This window comes from Mastacembelus armatus, unplaced genomic scaffold, assembly GCF_900324485.2.
Source record: "Mastacembelus armatus unplaced genomic scaffold, fMasArm1.2, whole genome shotgun sequence".
Taxonomy (NCBI): Eukaryota; Metazoa; Chordata; class Actinopteri; order Synbranchiformes; family Mastacembelidae; genus Mastacembelus; species Mastacembelus armatus.
The window spans coordinates 1833829-1851245 of NW_022872940.1; the positions used below are offsets into that span (position 1 = coordinate 1833829).

The window sequence follows — 17417 nt, forward strand, 5'->3', positions numbered from 1 at the left end:
AGGCAACGCTGTGGGTTTGACTTGGCTTGATTTCAAGCTAATTCTAACACTATCTTGATTTTCAGAATTACTCTTATTGGTGTGTGTGTGTGTGTTTATTTATATATATATATATATATATGATAAATGTACATTTCTCATATACTGGGGGCAGACCCAGAACACTATTTAGTCAAACTTTAGTTACTTTTTGATTATATTTGGTAAGTGCCGTTGTACATGTCAATAATCAGTTATAAATACATTTTACTCTAGCCCTGCAGCTATTTTTCTGGAAGAAGTTGTCAAATGACCATTTGGAGGGGTCTCACTAATGAACACTAATAAATCCATTAATTACATGAACTAAACCCATCATTATCACTCATCTTTGTTAGCATCCAACTTGAAAGCATCTTTTAGTTCCTTTTAAATCCCTGCATCAATTAAGCAAATTCTTAATTGCGTAAAAATTTATTTTTGTTCTTAATTGTTAATTTGAGTGGAGGGTACAGACCCAGCCCTCATAATCCCAGTTAATCTGAGTGTTAGCAAGGCCATAATCTGACACACACACAGGTAGAGAAATGTAGAGGCAGGAGCCACATCAGTGCATCCGTGAACACAGATTACTGCACTAATGACAGCAATGCATGGATTCAGTTTAACACACACCTCCTCTCCTCTGAAAAGGTACCATTGTTTGTTCTGCAAACATAGGACACGCCTCGTTACCATGGCGACAGCAGCACTGACGTGCCCCCAGACTGTTTTCTTTCTTTGGACATCCATGTTTACCTGAGCATCCCTGTGTGTGTGTGTGTGTGTGTGTGTGTGTGTGTGAGATGGGGAAAGGAGGGAGGATTTACAGGTTTTAGGAGAAGGAGTCGTGATGTTATTTCTCCTTTCCTAGATTACTCATCTCTCCCCTACTCATTACTTTACTTTACTCTCATCCTATCTCTTTGACACACAGCCTAAAAACATTTGAAAAAGGGAAAAATAGACTTTTCCAGGATAATGCCTCTTTTTGAGCCTTCTTAAATGACATGCATATTATCTTACTACTAGTATGTCTTTTAATAATACTATTAGAGCTACAAGCAGTGTAACTATTGTTATTAACTTTTAAGGAAATATTTCTAAAATGAAATTGAGGGAAATTTAACAGTTTAGAAGAGTAAATTAAGAAGACTTATATTTTGTCGATGCAGATATTAAGGGAGATTTGATGAGCTGTGTGTTTGTGAGTGTCTCTTCCCAGACATGTTGTAGACTAATTGTCGTTCTCATTGTATTTAGGGATCACACACACACAAATCCTACAGTGGTTACGCCATTGTAGGATTTCAGGGATTATGCAGTTAGTTGCACACACACTTTGTTGCATATAAAGAAACTTTTTGTGTGTGTGTGTGTGTGTTGGGTTTCAGTGATTCAGAAGCACAAAGACATACACACAAAGCAGTCATACTAATTTTAAGCTCAGTAAATGAGACAGGCCCACTCACACTCACACTCACAGTAGCAGTACCACTGCCGTTATTTTGATGACAAACACTCAGAAGAGACAGCCGTCTCTGTTCTGCCCACAGACACCATATTTTACACTTTACCATCAGATGCACATTTCAGTTTAAGCTTTATTGATAAATGCACTGTTGACAGTTTCAGTGTCGCAATATCAGTGGTTTTTGCAGTTGCTGGTTGTTTATTAACAATGTGATTAAAGATAAATTTATCTAGATGCTGTTAAGTACCAGATTTAAAGTGCACTTAGGTACTGTACACCCAGGGGTCTAAGTCAGTCTAGCCCAGCAGTAAGTCTTCATGAAAGTGGGAATGTTTGTTTATTGTTTAGACCGTTTCAGAGCTGTTGATTTGACTGTATGGTCCATTTGGAGATTTGGACTTTTGCAGAGAAGTGTTGGTATTATTAAGCATAGTGTCACTGATATAAATGTTTAGGACACTGGAGAAGGCGGAAGAGTTGTGCTCTGTGTAAAAGTGTTCACTTTGTCAGTGTGTGAAGGCTCAGTGTAGACAAAATGTCCAATAAACAGTCAGATAGGACAGGACTGCATATCTTTACACCATTTTGTCTGCATCCGTGCACTTGTCAGATGGAGTTTACATTTCTTTCTTTTCTGTTTATTTTGTCCTGTTTTTCATCTGTATTTAATGCTTTATTGTTTTTCTTTTTGTTTTTTTCCTTCACCATCATTCTCACTCTTCCAGTCTATCTTCTCTTTAGTAATTTACTTTGTCTCTTTAGTAATTTACTTTGTCTTTGTCTTAGTGTGTATTTTAAATGGGGACGGACTGGGGGGGCTGTGTGATGGGTGTGGTCTGGTGTGTGTGTATTGGGGAGAGAGGGGGGTTGCAGCAGTAGTAGGTGTGCCCACCAACCTCCATTCAGCTTTTCGTTGAAAATACAATAAACCCTCCCATGGGAAAACGCTGTGGTGGGACACACACACGCACACAAACCTATGCATAAACACACAAGTGTACCTGAGGAGTGTGTGCTGCCCTGGAGGCAGACACACAAAGAGGCTCTGAGTCTTTTCACTCGACTGAAACCTGGTCCTCCTCCTCAGCACCACGCCCTCCACACACACACACACACACACACACACACACACACACACACACACACACACACACACACACACACACACACACACACACACACACACACACATTCAGACAGGATGGAGACTGGTTTTCTTTCTTTTTTTCATGAATTATTTTGTCGTTCAAGGTCTGCTTAACCTCAGTTTGCATCTTATTTCTTCATCATGCCTGACTCTTCTCGTTTTTTTGTTTATACTTTCTTTGCCTCTTTTCCTTGGCTTTTTTTCTGACCTCCTCTTTCCTCCACTTCCTTTATCTGCTTTCGCTTATTTCCCTTACTTCTCAGCTTGTAATCTGTCCTCTTGTTTCATTCCCCTCTTCAGTCGTGGCCTAATGGATAGGGAGTCGGACTTGTAACCCGAAAGTTGCAGGTTTGAGTCTCAGGACCAACAGGAATTGTCGGTGGGGTGAAGTGAATAGCCAGCACTCTATCCACCTTCAATACAACGACTGAGGTGAGACCCTTGAGCAAGGCACCGAACCCCCAACTGCTCCCCATGCGCAGCAACAATGGCTGCCCACTGCTCCGGGTGTGTGTTTATGGTGTGTGTGTGCACTTTGGATGGGTAATGCAATTTCCCCATTGTGGGACTAATAAGGGTAAATAATTTAACTTTATCTCCACTTTTCTTTCCTCTCCTTGTTTCATCTCCTTTTTATTATCTCCTCTCCTTGTTTATACTCCTTGTTGTCTGCATGTTTTCCATCTTTCCTTTTCTTTGGTCTTTCTTCTCCTGTCCTCTTCTCTGTTTCATCTGACTTACTTCTTTTGCTCTGTTTAATTCTCTCCCTTTATTTCATCCCCTCTCCATTTCTTCACCATTTCCTTAACCCTCTTATGCACCTTCAAAAAAGTCAATGGGAACGTTAATGTCCCTTCGACACAAAAATGTGCTTGGAGGCATTTTACATCTTTTTTTCTTGCTCTCTTCATTCTCTTCCCCTCTTTTGTTCCAATTACCAGAACCAGACTTCAGTCACAATCATTTTTTAAATTTTTATTTCACTTTCACCATTTCTCCAAATATTTCCTGTTCTCCTTTTTCCCCAAGTTTGCCTTTCCCTTATTGTCTTTTAATCTCCTTTTCTCCACCAGTTGCTCCTTCATTTTTTCTTCAACCTTCATTCCACTCCACTTTTCCCTTTCATTCATCCTCTCCATCCTTCTCTACCTTCTTTTCTTCCTTTTCTCTGTACTTCTTTTTCCTTCTCCTTTCACTTCTCTTCATTCATCCCCTGTTCCTCCTCCACCTTCTTCTCGAAGGGTTTTGATTTCCATAATCCACTGTCTTTCCACTTTCTCTCCTATTGATACTCTCCTCGTCCTGTCCACCTAATCCACCTTCTCCACCTCTTGTTTCCCCCTCCACTTCTTTTCTCCTTTTACCTCCTCCTTCTCATCTTCCTCTTAATCTTCAATGTCTCTTTTTAGCTGGACTCTGGACTCTTATGTAAATGTACTGTTGAGGGTCCAGGGAGTATAGATTAAACTTGAAACAGTTTGGATAAACAATTACCACACAGAGCAAAGGCTTCTGGGTAATGTAGTTCTGAGTGGAGTTGTGGCTCATCTCTTACCTTCACACTTGTATATGGTATTTGTAGTTTTATTTGGCTTTTTCTGTTTGTATTTTTTGTCATGCTTGTAGTTAGAAGAGACAGATTGTCCTTTTAAGATGTTATTTTCCACTGCAGTCATGGTATTTCCTCCCTCAGAAAGCAAGTATGGTCATGTAAAAGCTTTCGGTTTCCCGTCATTATGAAAACCATCCAATCTGAGATTTTTATTCCTGCAGTCTTTCAAAATAAAAGCATTAAAAAAGGATGAAATCCGCTGTTTGTGAGCTTTTGTGCATAAATTAATGTCCTCCTTACCTCCTTGGTGAGTGACCCCCACCTCCCCCCATGCATCCTGCTTCCTTTCCAGACAGGAAGTGAAGGATACAGCAGTGTTGTTTCAGCATCTCTGCTGCACCGATAAGCACCAACAGGCTGAGGATGGAGGATAAAAGAGATCAATGGTGAAGAGTTGGACTTTGTCAAAGTTCATCCCCCTCCTACTGTGTGCAAGCTACTCAGTAACACATTAACTGCTTTATCTTGAGCAGCCCTTTGCCCTCTGTGTAAAAGATGCTGTAAAACAAGTTTTTTTTTTTGCTCAGAAGTGAAACTCAGCAAACGCCATTTTGTCATAAACACACACAGTGGGTGCTGTAGACCTTGCTGGGATGCAGAATCAGGGGTGGTAATGATTTTTAATACAGAAAATGACAAATGCTGTAATTTCTCCAGAAATATGGAAATGATAATGGCCTGTGAATAAAACAGACATATTAATGTAAAGTATTAATTTTATTATTGGTTGTTAATATCATTACTTTAATTGATGCCATTATTAGGAGTGTTACACTTTTAGGAAACACTAAAGTGTCATATTAAATTAATAAGTAAGTTATATATGCATGGTGCTAAAAATGTCTTTAAAGGCCATTAGGAAGGAAAGGAGACAAGAAAAGGTGACAAAAGAGAAGGAAAAGAGGCTAAAATTATGTTGGTTGTAATGTCTACTGAGTATTTTTCTGAGTTGAACTGGTCAAAACTGGAAAAAGTTTGTTTCCTCGGCAAATTCTGCTATTTAAATTGCCAACTCGCACACATGCAGCTGCCACAGATGTGGGATGGGAGGGTCACTAAAAGTAAAGGCCCTGATTGGCTTAACATGTGGCCTTGCACTTTAGACTATATCACGGAGAGAAAAAAGTGAGGAGGACCAGGTGAAAAAAGTAGGTGAGAAACTGAAGAGACTGAGGAAGAGGAACTTAGGTTTTAAAAGTGAGAGAAGAGAAGAAAAGAAAAGAGAGAAACCATGAAGGAATGGGTTGAATTAGACAGGGAAAAAGGAAAGATAAAAGAGGGCTAACACAGGAGGTGGATGTGGTCGGAGATGATGGAGGTTGAAAAGGATGAAAAAGGTTCATGTAGTCAGGAGCAGATAAAAGGAGGGATGGGAGGAAACAGGAGTGAAGGAGATAGTAGTTAGGGAGAAAGAGGAGTAGCTAAAAAAGGAGCCACAAAAGGGGTGATAAAGGAACTATAAGGGTATAGGAAGAGTTGAAAAAAAGGAGTTAAAAAGAGGGGGAAGAAAGATGGAGAGAAATGGAGGTGTGGAAGGGAGGAAAAAGCAGTATTAGGAGAGGGTGATGCAAGAAGGATGGATAGGTAGACGAGGTACAAGGGCGAAGCAGGAGACAAGGAAGTTGAGGAATAGATAAGGGGATGGAAGGAACACCTGGAAAGAGAGTGATGTGAAGCAAAGGAAAGAGAGCATCTTTGCTTAGGCCTCAACTGAAATGCATCCTAATAATTCCAAGCGTTTCACAATAAGGCTGCATTATTCTGATGCACAAAAATTACATATAGAAAAACAGGGCTCTCCTGCATCTTTCTGTTTTTTGTCATTTCTTTTATTTTTTATTAATATAAAAACAAAAAACTGTCTTGTTAGACTTTTTTTTTGTTTAGAAATAAAATGGGTATGACTAAAATGTGGACCCAGTTGAGGCATCATGTTCAGTTGAATAACATGCATACAAAAGTTTTAGTAACGTCATTTGTGAGATGGTGAAATCTCAAAACTTCCTCCAAAGTTGTTTGGTTCTTATATGGTTCTTACCCCAATCAAAAGCTTCTGCATAATGTCCAAAAAATTTGAAGTGTCCTGGTCTCTGAGGGTTCAACACTGAATGATGGTAACTGTTCTGATAGCGCTTGCAGATTCACAGATCAGATATGAAATAGATCTAGGACCACATATGCAAGTAGCCCAGATCTGATTTGAAAACATCTGGTTTGGTTTGTTCACACTTTGGTGGCAACATCACATCTGAGTCACTTTGAGGGAAAGACATTGGGTGTAGACCAAGTGTAGTGTGTGTGTGTGTGTGTGTGTGTGTGTACGTGTGTGTACGTGTATGTACTTGTACTTCTATCTTTGAGAGTACCATTTTGCACATGTTTCTGTAAAAGTGAGGACATTTTTTCTGGTCCTCACTTATTTCAGACTCCTGTTTGGGGGTTAAGGCTTTGTTTTTGGCATAGGGTTAGAATTAGGTTTAGATTAGGGCTAGGCATTTAGTTGTGATGGTTAGGGAATGCATTATGTCTGAGTGTCCTCACAAATGTGTGTGTGTGTGTGTGTGTGTATACATCTGTACATGTTTTTGTATAGTTGTGTGGAAAAATTTGACTTTGATACCATCCTCCTGAGGGCATTTAGGCAATGTGAAAGCAAATTTAACATGTGGTTTGTTGGTTAGTACTTGGTTTTAGGGTCCAGGTGAGAGTCAGGTTTAGTTGACGGTTGGAGTTTGGCATGTAGTTGTGATGGCTAAGATTAGGGTTAGGGTCTAGGGAATGCATTATGTTTGTGAAAGTGCTCACAATTATAGGAAGACCGACGTGTGTGTGCCTTGAAGCCTTGCAGCATGCCTGTACATGCCGAAGCCAGTTGGAGCTCGGGACTTGTACAACACAAAAACTCACAGAATCATCCTGTATTTCAAGTGATGAAAAAGCTGTAAGGGTTTACTTTGCATGCAGAGATGGAGGGAAAAGAAGAGGAGGGACAGAAGCAGTCACACCCTGTTTCTATTGTTGTTGTTACTCCAGCACCAGGAGAAAGAGTTTGTTTTTTTCTCTCGAGGTTTTTATCGGTAACTCCTCTTTTTGCTGCCACTCAAATGAGTTTCTCTTTACAAGCGCATAATTGAAAATGTCCATTACAATGTGTCAGAGCCCTGTCGATTGCTTCAAATAGGCTGTTTCACCAAACCAGTAGTTTAAAACCAAATCATCTCATGTACTATCGAGTATGACAAAGAAAATAAATATTAGGAATAAATATTCAAATGTAAGGAGCTGCAAACAGAAAAATTCAGCACAATTTTTTTTGTCATTGCTGCAATTCTATTGAGCCTAATATTTAATGCACAAACGGTTGAACTCAGACTCTCATGTATTTAATGTATTTATTTGGTTCTGGATTTGAACCTGGTTGGTTTCTGTGCATGAGAGGGTTTCCTCCCACAGTCCATACACATGCAGGTTAGGTTGGTGACTCTAAACAGCCTGTAGGTGTTAATGTGTTTGTCTCTGTGTAGCGATCTGTCCAGGATATACCTACAAAAACACAGTTTACTGGCAGCTATAGAGAGATGTTACATATGTTTTTTCACATTAACCAGCAGGCTCAAAAAAGTGGTGACTTATTTTCTCAAGCTTCAGTGGAGCTGTTACACAACGAACAGTAATTAGCTACACCACATATAGTTGGTTAGTGCCAGTCAGACATGAGAAGCTGATATTGTTGCGTGTTTTCTTTGATAATTAACCATCATCAGAAGACACAAAAGGTCTGATAAGACATTCATTACATCTGCACTTAATGAAACCACATATTCTACCAACCAGGAATCAGACTCCAAGTGAGTAAGCATGTGTATGTAGGCTGTCAGAACCTACACACACACACACACACACACACACACTCGGCAGTTGTAGTCAGTTGGTGTTGAAGTGAAGCATCTCTGCAGAAAACACACTCTTGACACAGAGCGACTGAAGAGAGGGGGATAACAGCAGTCTGTTGAAGCAGGGGACACCCTGTTAGGGATGTGGCCAGCTGTGTGTGTGTGTGCTCGTGCGTGTGTGTGTGTGCGTGCGTGTGCATGCGTGTGTGTGGACTTGCCTTTCCCTCCCACTTCTTTCTTCAACACACACCAGTATCTGTCAGCCTTCAAATATGTGGACTTTGTTACCCCCGCACACACATTTACACACATGCACACACTCCCAATTGTGTTAGCAGATATGCAGGCAGTGTGTAAGCCAGCTGCTGTGTGTGTGTGTGTGTGTGTGTGTGTGTGTGTGTGTGTGTGTGTGTGTGGATTTATGGAGTATGTGAGCTGTACAGAGGATGAATGTGTCGCTTGTTGAGCAGAGAGACAACTGCTGGAGGAGGAGAGTTTGACTCCCGCAGTGAGGGATGGATAACTGAACTGGTCTCCATCAGCCACTGAAGAAAGAGTCCAAGCTAATTTTGTGTACTCTAACGGATGCTTAACAAAGCTGAGCAGCAAAGTTTTTGTGCAGAGCAGTTGAGACATTTCTAATCATAATGGAAAATAAGTCACCACTTTTTTAAAATGATGAAAATGAAACTAAGAGAAGGAGGAAGAAGCGAGACAAAGGACAGAAAGAGACCTGACTCTGACAAGCTGAGCTGTTTCCGGTCTCTGATGATGTTTTAAACTGACTTTATATCCCATTATACACTTCAGTGTCACACCTTTTTCTCTGTGGCATCAAGATAAAGACAAGTCTCACAGATATATACATTTAAATTGCATGTCCCACTTGTGAGATTGTGTCAACAGTATGGTTCTGGCTGTGCAGAAAGGCAAATTAAAACCTGTAGTGTGGCAGAAAAAATAAAACTTCTAAAACTATTTTATTCATAGCTTAAGATTTCAGCCTCTCAAATGAAAGCTTTTCCTTCTTTGTCATTTATTTTTGGTAGTTTTAAACCAGATGTATTAGGATGTTAATGTAAGCGCAGCAGTATTTTTGGATAAATTTCCATAGGCTAATGATTAATAATAACTCAGTCTGCACAAGTTAATATGAATATGTACAAGTCACTAGCTGCACCCAGGTTAACATCTGCTCATTGCTGCTTCACCGAAGACATACAATCTGGTTAAAAATGGCGGTAGCACAAGTGTTTGGCTGAACGAAAAAGAAACTTGATGTTCCAGGTTAGCATCTGGTGAATAAAGCTTTTAGTGAGTCAGAAACACAGGGAGAGGAAACACAAGTGGCTGTATCGTCTTAGTGTAGCATGGCCAGGTTAGCATCTGTTAGCGTGGTGTGAATGAATAGGATCTCACAGAGGCGAGAGCAGAGGTCGTTGGCTGTCTGTGACACCTGTTTGTGTGTGTGAGTGAGACAGCTGCTCAGCACGTTGACAGTGACCCCCCTCCCCCAACACACACACACACACACACACACACACACTGACTTATTGCCCCCCCTTAGCATTGTGGCTTTAATTACAGAAAAAAGCTGGCAGAACAGGAGAATGGAGAAATAGAGTGACTAAAACCAGACACCAGTCGAGTTAAAGAGAAGAGGAAGACAGTAAATTAGTGGCTGTGCTCATAAAATGTCAGCTGATGTGAATTTTTGCAGGCTTTTCATTTTTTCATCTTTCCCATATTAATATGAGGAATCAGTCCATGGTCAAATAAAGGAACTAATACTGCTGTGTCATGACAGGGAGAGCCAGAGTAGCTCAGTTTCTTTTTGAGAAATACCAATGTTAAATGCAGCATCTGATTTTACAAAACAGTGTAATTAATGCGGTCTTAGTGTAGAAAGTTACTATGCTGCATTTTAAGTCAACCCTTATGTCAGCAACATCCACATATACTGAAAACTGGTTTGCATTCATAGCAAAAAGTAGTTGTGGTAGAGCTGAAACGGTTAGTCAACTGACAGAAAATAAAACAGGTTTGGAAAAATCGACATTTCATGGTTTCATCTTCTGAGTATTGGGAAACTTTGAGATGCATTTAAAATTCAGTTTTTTCAAGGCCATCCAGGGGCTTATTTTTAACCATAATAAAGCCACCACCATACGTTTAAAGGCATCACAAGAGTGATAAAGCATGTCTACTAAAGCATGTCAAGGCATCTTGAAGAGACTCCATTAGCTTCAATTCAATTCAATTTTATTTGTATAAATAATTTGCACAATACATATCATCTCAAGGCACTTTACAAAAACTCTTCAGAGGCTTTGTTTGTTTTCAGTTCAGCTTAACTATTTATACAAAGATCTGTAAAACTTTTGTAAATGTCACACAACACATGATCAGGCATGAACAGAAAGTTAACCAATACCTGCATGTACTGACTCATCTGCATGTGGTCTGAACATTAGATAAGGATGCTCATGCTCTGGAGAAATAGAGTGAGCAATAAAGGAAGAGGGAGAAACTAGGAGAAAGAGAGGAGGGAGGTGGGGGAGGAGGTGCTGATGTCCTTGAGGCAGGAGTCAGGCAGTTTGCCAAGGCCATGGTCCCAGCAGCCAATCAGCTGTGAGGTTACATGGAGAGAGGCAGGCACCTGGCCAATCAGGGCAGAGATTAATGCAGGATAAACAGTGAAGCAGCTCGTCTGGTCAGACTGGATTTTCTCTGTCAAGACGTTCACTTCTTTCTTATGTGGTCCTCCTCCTTCTCTCACTTCCTTTTTTTTTTTTTTTTGTTCAGCAGCAAACACTCCCTCCACACCCAGTGGATCATGTCTTGCTCTCTCTCTCTCTACTCCACTATTCACTTGAACCTAGCTCAACCTGCGCTGTCTATGCTGTATAACTGAATTGTGAAACACTGCATCGGCCCATAATGATACGCCCTGTTTCCTTGAAGCACCCCATAGGTGTGTGTGTGTGAAAAGTAGAAAAAAATGGCAAATGTCTTGAATGTTTTTTCTTGACAGGTTCGTTAGTTACGGTTATTGGCTGTCAAAGGACAGTTGTGAAAATTACTAAAAGTGGCACAAGTTGTGTAGATGTTTTGCCTCTTTGTGGTCATTTTGGATTTTTTTTCTGACCTTTTGCATCAACTGTTTATTAAATCAGATGATATACCAGTCCAGAGTTGGCCAGGCTCCTTCCCTAAAGCTTTTTCTCCTACAGCCTTGTCTCCTCCTCTTCACCTTCTTTCAAAGACTTTTTGGCATTTATCATTTCTTCACTCCTTCTTTCTTTGTCTCTCCTCATTTCTTACTCATGGCTGAATCTATTTTCCTCTCCTCCTCACTCTTTCTCCCTCTCAGCTTTTTTTTTTTCATCTCTTGTCCATCCCTCTTCTTTGCTCGTACCCTCTTCTCCTCTAGGCTTTCTGCACTTGTCCATGCCTGTCAACCAAAAGCAGAGCAGCATTCTTCAACACACATTCCTCATCCTGCTCAGCAAGTTATTTTTACCATCAGAGTGTGTTACAGGCCCGCTGATCGCTGCTGGCCTCCTTTCACAGTTGGAAGCATCTTTTCATCCATAAACTGCGCTCATATTTTGCATCGTCACTCCTCCTGTTCCTTCCCAGTAAACCCAGTTACACTGTAACAGAAACTTCACTGGCGTACACTGACATCTCAGCTGGTTAATGTTTCATAGCGTATATGTAGAAAAAAAGGTGTCTCAACACAGCGCATTACTTAAAGAAAACAGAATTGGTCTCTGCTAAACAAAAGTGTTTATTAAATAGATATATAATCACAAACCTTTATTTTCTGTTTGATTGTTTGAAATGCTCTAAAGCGGGAGTGAGCAGGTTTCACTTTTTTAACTTGCAATTTGCCTTATCTAACAGTATGAATATCTAAATGTTATTATGGGTTTTGCCAAGTTCTTGCTGATAAGGGATTTGTTGGGTTTTGTTGTTTTTTGTAAAGTGCCTTCAGTATTGTGTATTGTGATTTGGCGCTATACAAATAAAATTGAATTGAATTATTCTACAACTGGATAACTGTCAGTTCAACCTGCTGTTTCTTTGGAAGTAAACAATAATCAAGTCCTGACTTGTTGAAATCTGTTGGCAGTGTCAGTAAAAAGCAGAATGTTGATGGAAGTGTTCAAGTTCACAGACTGTCTATTATGAAAATGCGTTTGTATGATGTAACTGTTAAAATCATTTGTAACTCACATTAGTCTAGGTTTTATCATGGAAACAGATGTCTTAGCAGTTTGTCCAGAAAAGGATCAAAAAGCACCGAGATGCTAAAGCTAACTATTATCCTGCAAGATCCAGTTATTGCCAGGTGTAATTTATTTTTAATTTGCCTTTTTTTTGTTTTGACAAAAAAACATTCTTTATTGCTTCAAGGCTACTAACAATGCAGTATGTCTTTAACAGAACAATGCTAAAGTGAGTTAGCTGGGCGGCTAGTTCCTTAGCTGTTGGCTTAGCAGTGGCTTTGTGTGGTGGAGGGAGAACATGGTGATAAACCCTGGTTTAGGTGGGATCCGTGGCACCTCCCTGTATCAGTTTACACCTCCTTTATCTCCAGCAGCCCATTACCACTGACAACAGCATGTCAGCATCGGTGACAAAACCTGTTTTTTAAGCTCAGGATGGGCCAGGTCAATCTAATTGTTTTTAAAGTGATTTTAAATCATCTATAAGTCCTTAAAATGAGGAATGAAGTTAAATTTGTGGTTTTGTAGTGTAAAAGCGTATGTAATTTAGTGCATTGGTGATAGTTGTAGACATTTTGTCTCCTCTTTCTCATCATTCCTCTCCTCCATGTCCATCTTCTCTTGCCTCCTAATTAGTCTTACAACCCTTTAAGCTCTTAATCTTTCTCTCCTTCCCCCTTTTTCCTCCTCATCCATCACCATCCCTTTATCTATTCATCTGTGAACACTCCTACTGTGCACCCACAAGCCTGTTTACAGCCTGTTGCATTCCCTTATTCATCCATGAGGTTTATCACATCTGATTTTTTCCCACTGATTTTATTTTCTTGCTGTCTATACCTCACCTATCCTTTACCCCAGTTTGTCCTAACAGTTGCAGATTATCGTCTTTGTGCAGCACTGATGCTCAGCCCCCACCCCTCCCTGCCTGTGTTGTGTTCATCCTAGCTACATCAGGAGCTCCTTGCCATCTTTAGCTTCTTTAAGCCTCTGCTTCCACTGCACATCATCTTTTATTTATTCTTCTTTTTTAGCATTAACTAGTCAAGAGTGCCTCACTTTGAATATGCACAAACTAGGCAAACATTTCTGACAACATGGTTCATTATACGTACTAAATAAATAAATATAAATACCTGAACTATTACTCAAAACTTATAAATTAGCCAAAAATAAATATATAAATATATAAATTAGTGTTATTTATGGTGTATTGATTTTTAACAGAACAGATATGACATTTTTCCCTGTTTTACACATGTAGTGTTCAGTTTAATGGAGCGTAACTTAGCTACTTTGGCCATCAGTTTTATTATTTTCTGGTAATGATTTCAGTCTTCTCCAGTGGCCTTGTGCTTTTTAGACCAAATTTCTTATCTAATGTATGTGTTTGTCATGTATTTGCCACATCTTGTTAAAAAAAATAGCATCATGTGATTGGATAATGCCTGCTCTACTCCCACCTGGAAATTTTTAATACATTTTATATATCCTGTTTTTTTTTTTTAATTTTTACTCTTATGTTGATGCTAGGAGCCATATTTTGTAATACCAAGAGCTGTTTTACTAGTTTCACCCCAGAACCATCTCACAGATACAACAGACTTGTCTTGACAAAAGCTTGACTTAAGTGTAAGATACCACATGTGTTAATTTGGTTTATGTACATGCCAAGTATTTTCTTTTCCCTCCAAGTATTTCCTTGTTATCTGCCACTGCCTGACACAGTGCACATTCCAGGTATCTCCTTGTTACTCACAATACACTGAATCTCTCCGGACCTGTATGGCGTCACCTTAGTTCAGTTTGTGTTTCTGTGCACTGACTGTTATCTGCCAGTCATGATTGTATCACTGCAGGAACATTAGGACACACAAACACTGACCTCTGTACTTTTAGCCAGGGATTTGGCTTTGTGTACTATCAGAACTGAGGATGTTTTAGTGTCAAATGTACTTATCTCACAAAGTTCTGCATTTCAGTCTATAGAGCTTCTGCTTATTTACTTGTGTATTCCCATTTTGGAGACTTTATGCTTATTCTGGGTAAAAAGTTGCAGCTCAATGACAAAGATTTTCACAGACTTTTAAAATTTAATCCACTTGAATAAACCTTATTTTTCTTGCAGTGTTTCTTCCCATTTTAAATTAAGATATTACTTTTTTTTCTTTGTTTTTTTTTTTTTAATGCAGTTTTACTTATAATAAAATAGTATTTTATTAGAGTACTTCTGCTGTCACAGTCAGAAGTACTCTGTACAGTAGTATAATTTTGTTGTTGATCAAATGCTGATCCCAACATGAAGAAAGATCTTACTACTCAACTAAAACTGTTTTGCAAGTGGTTGTTCTTTACTAGCAGGAGATGTTTTGATAGAGGTATTTTGTTTGAAACGTGTGTGTGGTTAATAGTGTAGTTACAAATGTCTTTAAGATTTTGTGATATCTCCATCACAGACACAAGATTAGCATGCTTCTACTTTCCTGCATGTATTTCTTATATGTTTACATGTGTTTATTGTTTGTGTATAACTTTTGTGTGGTTGTTTATGGATAAATGTATGTTAAGTGTGTGTGTGTATGTGTGTGTGTTACTGACTGTGTCTCTGTGCTCTCCCTCTGCAGTGTGAGCAGTGGTTGCAGACACATACACAACAAACCCCGCCCCCTCCCGCCCCGCCCCGAGAATTGAGCGAACGAACGAGCGAACGTTGTTTTACGAAAAGGACGGGTAAATATGCTCCTTCATCCCTCCTTTCATTCATTTATTCATTCTTCCAAACCACCGGCTGTTGAACACAACAAACATACATTCATCGCTCTGCCTGCCGCACATCTTTATTAACCTTCTTCTTTTTTATTTATTTATTTATTTATGTTTACAGCTTTTTTTCCTCTTCTGTTCCTTCTCTTGTCACCTTGCTTCCTTTCTTTCTTTCTTTCTTTCTCTTATTTTCTCTCATTATTTCCTTGTTTCCTCCCTTTTCTCTCTCATGGCTTCATGGCTCTTTTTTTTCTTGTTTCATTTCCTTGTTTTACCTTTTTTTTTTTTTTTTTTTTGTTTCCTCCCCTTGTTTCTCATCCTCTCCTCCTTCCTTCCTTCTTCTCATCGTTTCCTCCTTTCCTTTACTTGTTTTCTTTCATCTCTTTTCCTCCTCTTCTCTCTTTCTTTCTTGCCTCCTTCTTCTTGTTTCCTTTTTCCCTTCTTCTTATTTGCTTGTCTCCTATCCTCATTTCCTGTCTGTCCTTTGCATCTGATGCATCTTGCCACACCATGTTCCTCCGTATTCTTTTCCATCTCTTCGGCAGCATGACCATTATCCCTTCATCGCCGCCCTTTGACCCATATGCACTTTTTTTGTACTCCCTCTCGTTTTCATTTCTCCAAATTTTGCATCTGCGCCAACTTCCATCCATTTTACAAAAGACTCTTGTGATCAGAAATCAAAAACACAAACACACCTGCAAAACAACGTATCACCTTTCACTTCTCGCTTCACCTCTTTGTCATGTGATCACGTCAGCTTTACCTATGTCTTAAACAGAAAGTTTAAGTTTTGATTGGCAATGTAAAACAACCTCAGTTTCATCTGACTGGACTGAGAATGTCACAGGGTTACTTTGTGGTTGTGTATGGTCGTTTCTCAAAGATTTTTTTGTGCTTGTCGTGTAGTCAGCTTGATGTTTATGCACAGGTTTCGTATTTCTCACCTTTTGAAAGCCACTGTTTTAAAGCAGTTTGCATTTGTAGCTGCAGGGCTGAACCATAGTACAGTGGGACCTCTTTTACTGTCAGGCCACATTGAAATCACTTCTCAATCAAATCAGAATATTGTGTCACATTTTATATCTTTTCATTATAATAGCCTGAACGTAATCTTTTACCATGGAATTTAGAAACAGAAATATGTTTTAATGAAATTTTAGCATGTATGTGCTGTGTATTTTATAGGCAGTAGTATTTTTAATATAATGATGTATTCTACTATGAAACTGAAAAAATAAGTTCTATCTTCCTTGAACACCAGGTTATACATAAAAAAAATCAAATGATTAATCATTGTATGTTGGGCATACATGTATACACATATACATAAAACAGTTATAGTAGTCTCATTTATTTTAACATTGAAAAAGAGAAATTAATATTTATATATAAATAAATAAAAAGGTACAGTAGAGTTATAGTAACAAAAGTTATTTAAATATTTTTGTGCTAGGGATGTTTTGTGCCTAAAGCAAATTACATAAGTAATTACATAAATAAGTAGTAGTAATTTTTTCACCCTGCACTTTTCATTTTATAGACATTCATCAATATGGATGCAAAGTTCAAACTAAGTATAGAAAGGGGGGGAGGCGCACACAGAGAATGAATGTGTGTGTGTGTTTGAGAATGGAGGAATCTGCATCCTGATTGGCTGAGGGTTGGCAGACATTTTCCACAGTCAGTCTGTTCAGTGGTTGGCTGAGACGCTCCCCTCCCCCCTCCGGCTCCCCCCTCTGGTATGTGGTACAGTAGAGCTGACACTCCGTCGATGCTATCTCAACACTTTATCACGGCAGGTCTAAACTCAACGCTGTGTTTTTGTGTGTGGCGACTGCACCGCAGACACACACACCAGCCGGTCTGTAACCAGGCAGAGAGAAGGGAGGAACCTGAAAGACAGGATGATGCAAGAGAGAAAGAGGAGAGGAGGAGAAAGATGAGAGGGAGGAGAGAGGATGAGCACAGTTCACTGAGTTGCCATCTTGTTGCAGAAAATGTTTGAACCACATATGAATAAAGTTTATTTCACAGTATGTAAAAGATAGAAAAGACAGAAATGTTATAGAACAAGTGTCCACATTTTCTTGGCCATGCAGTGTAAAGAAAAATAGCTTTGTATCTGCCTTGGGATGTTCTGTGTGCAGTGTCATAAGTGCGTGTTAACAAGTTAGGGCAAAGTACTGCTGCAAGGGAGTGGAGGAAGGAGTGGAGGATGGGTAATGGCAACTGAGTGTTAGATGGTGGAGTAGGAAGGGGGAAGCAGAGTGGA

The 17417-nt window shown here is 39.4% G+C and overlaps 1 protein-coding gene across 2 annotated transcripts in view; it reads left to right on the top strand.

The window, feature by feature from the left end:
• rreb1a (ras responsive element binding protein 1a) overlaps nt 1-17417 on the top strand; it is a 72066-nt gene that overhangs the window by 13521 nt on the left and 41128 nt on the right. The window contains exon 2 of one of the 2 annotated variants that reach the window (XM_026329489.1): nt 15004-15109. The exons of the other annotated variant lie outside the window; for it this stretch is intronic. The gene's annotated coding sequence lies outside the window, so the exon portion shown is untranslated. The remainder of the gene's footprint in view (nt 1-15003; nt 15110-17417) is intronic. 2 annotated transcript variants of the gene reach the window in all.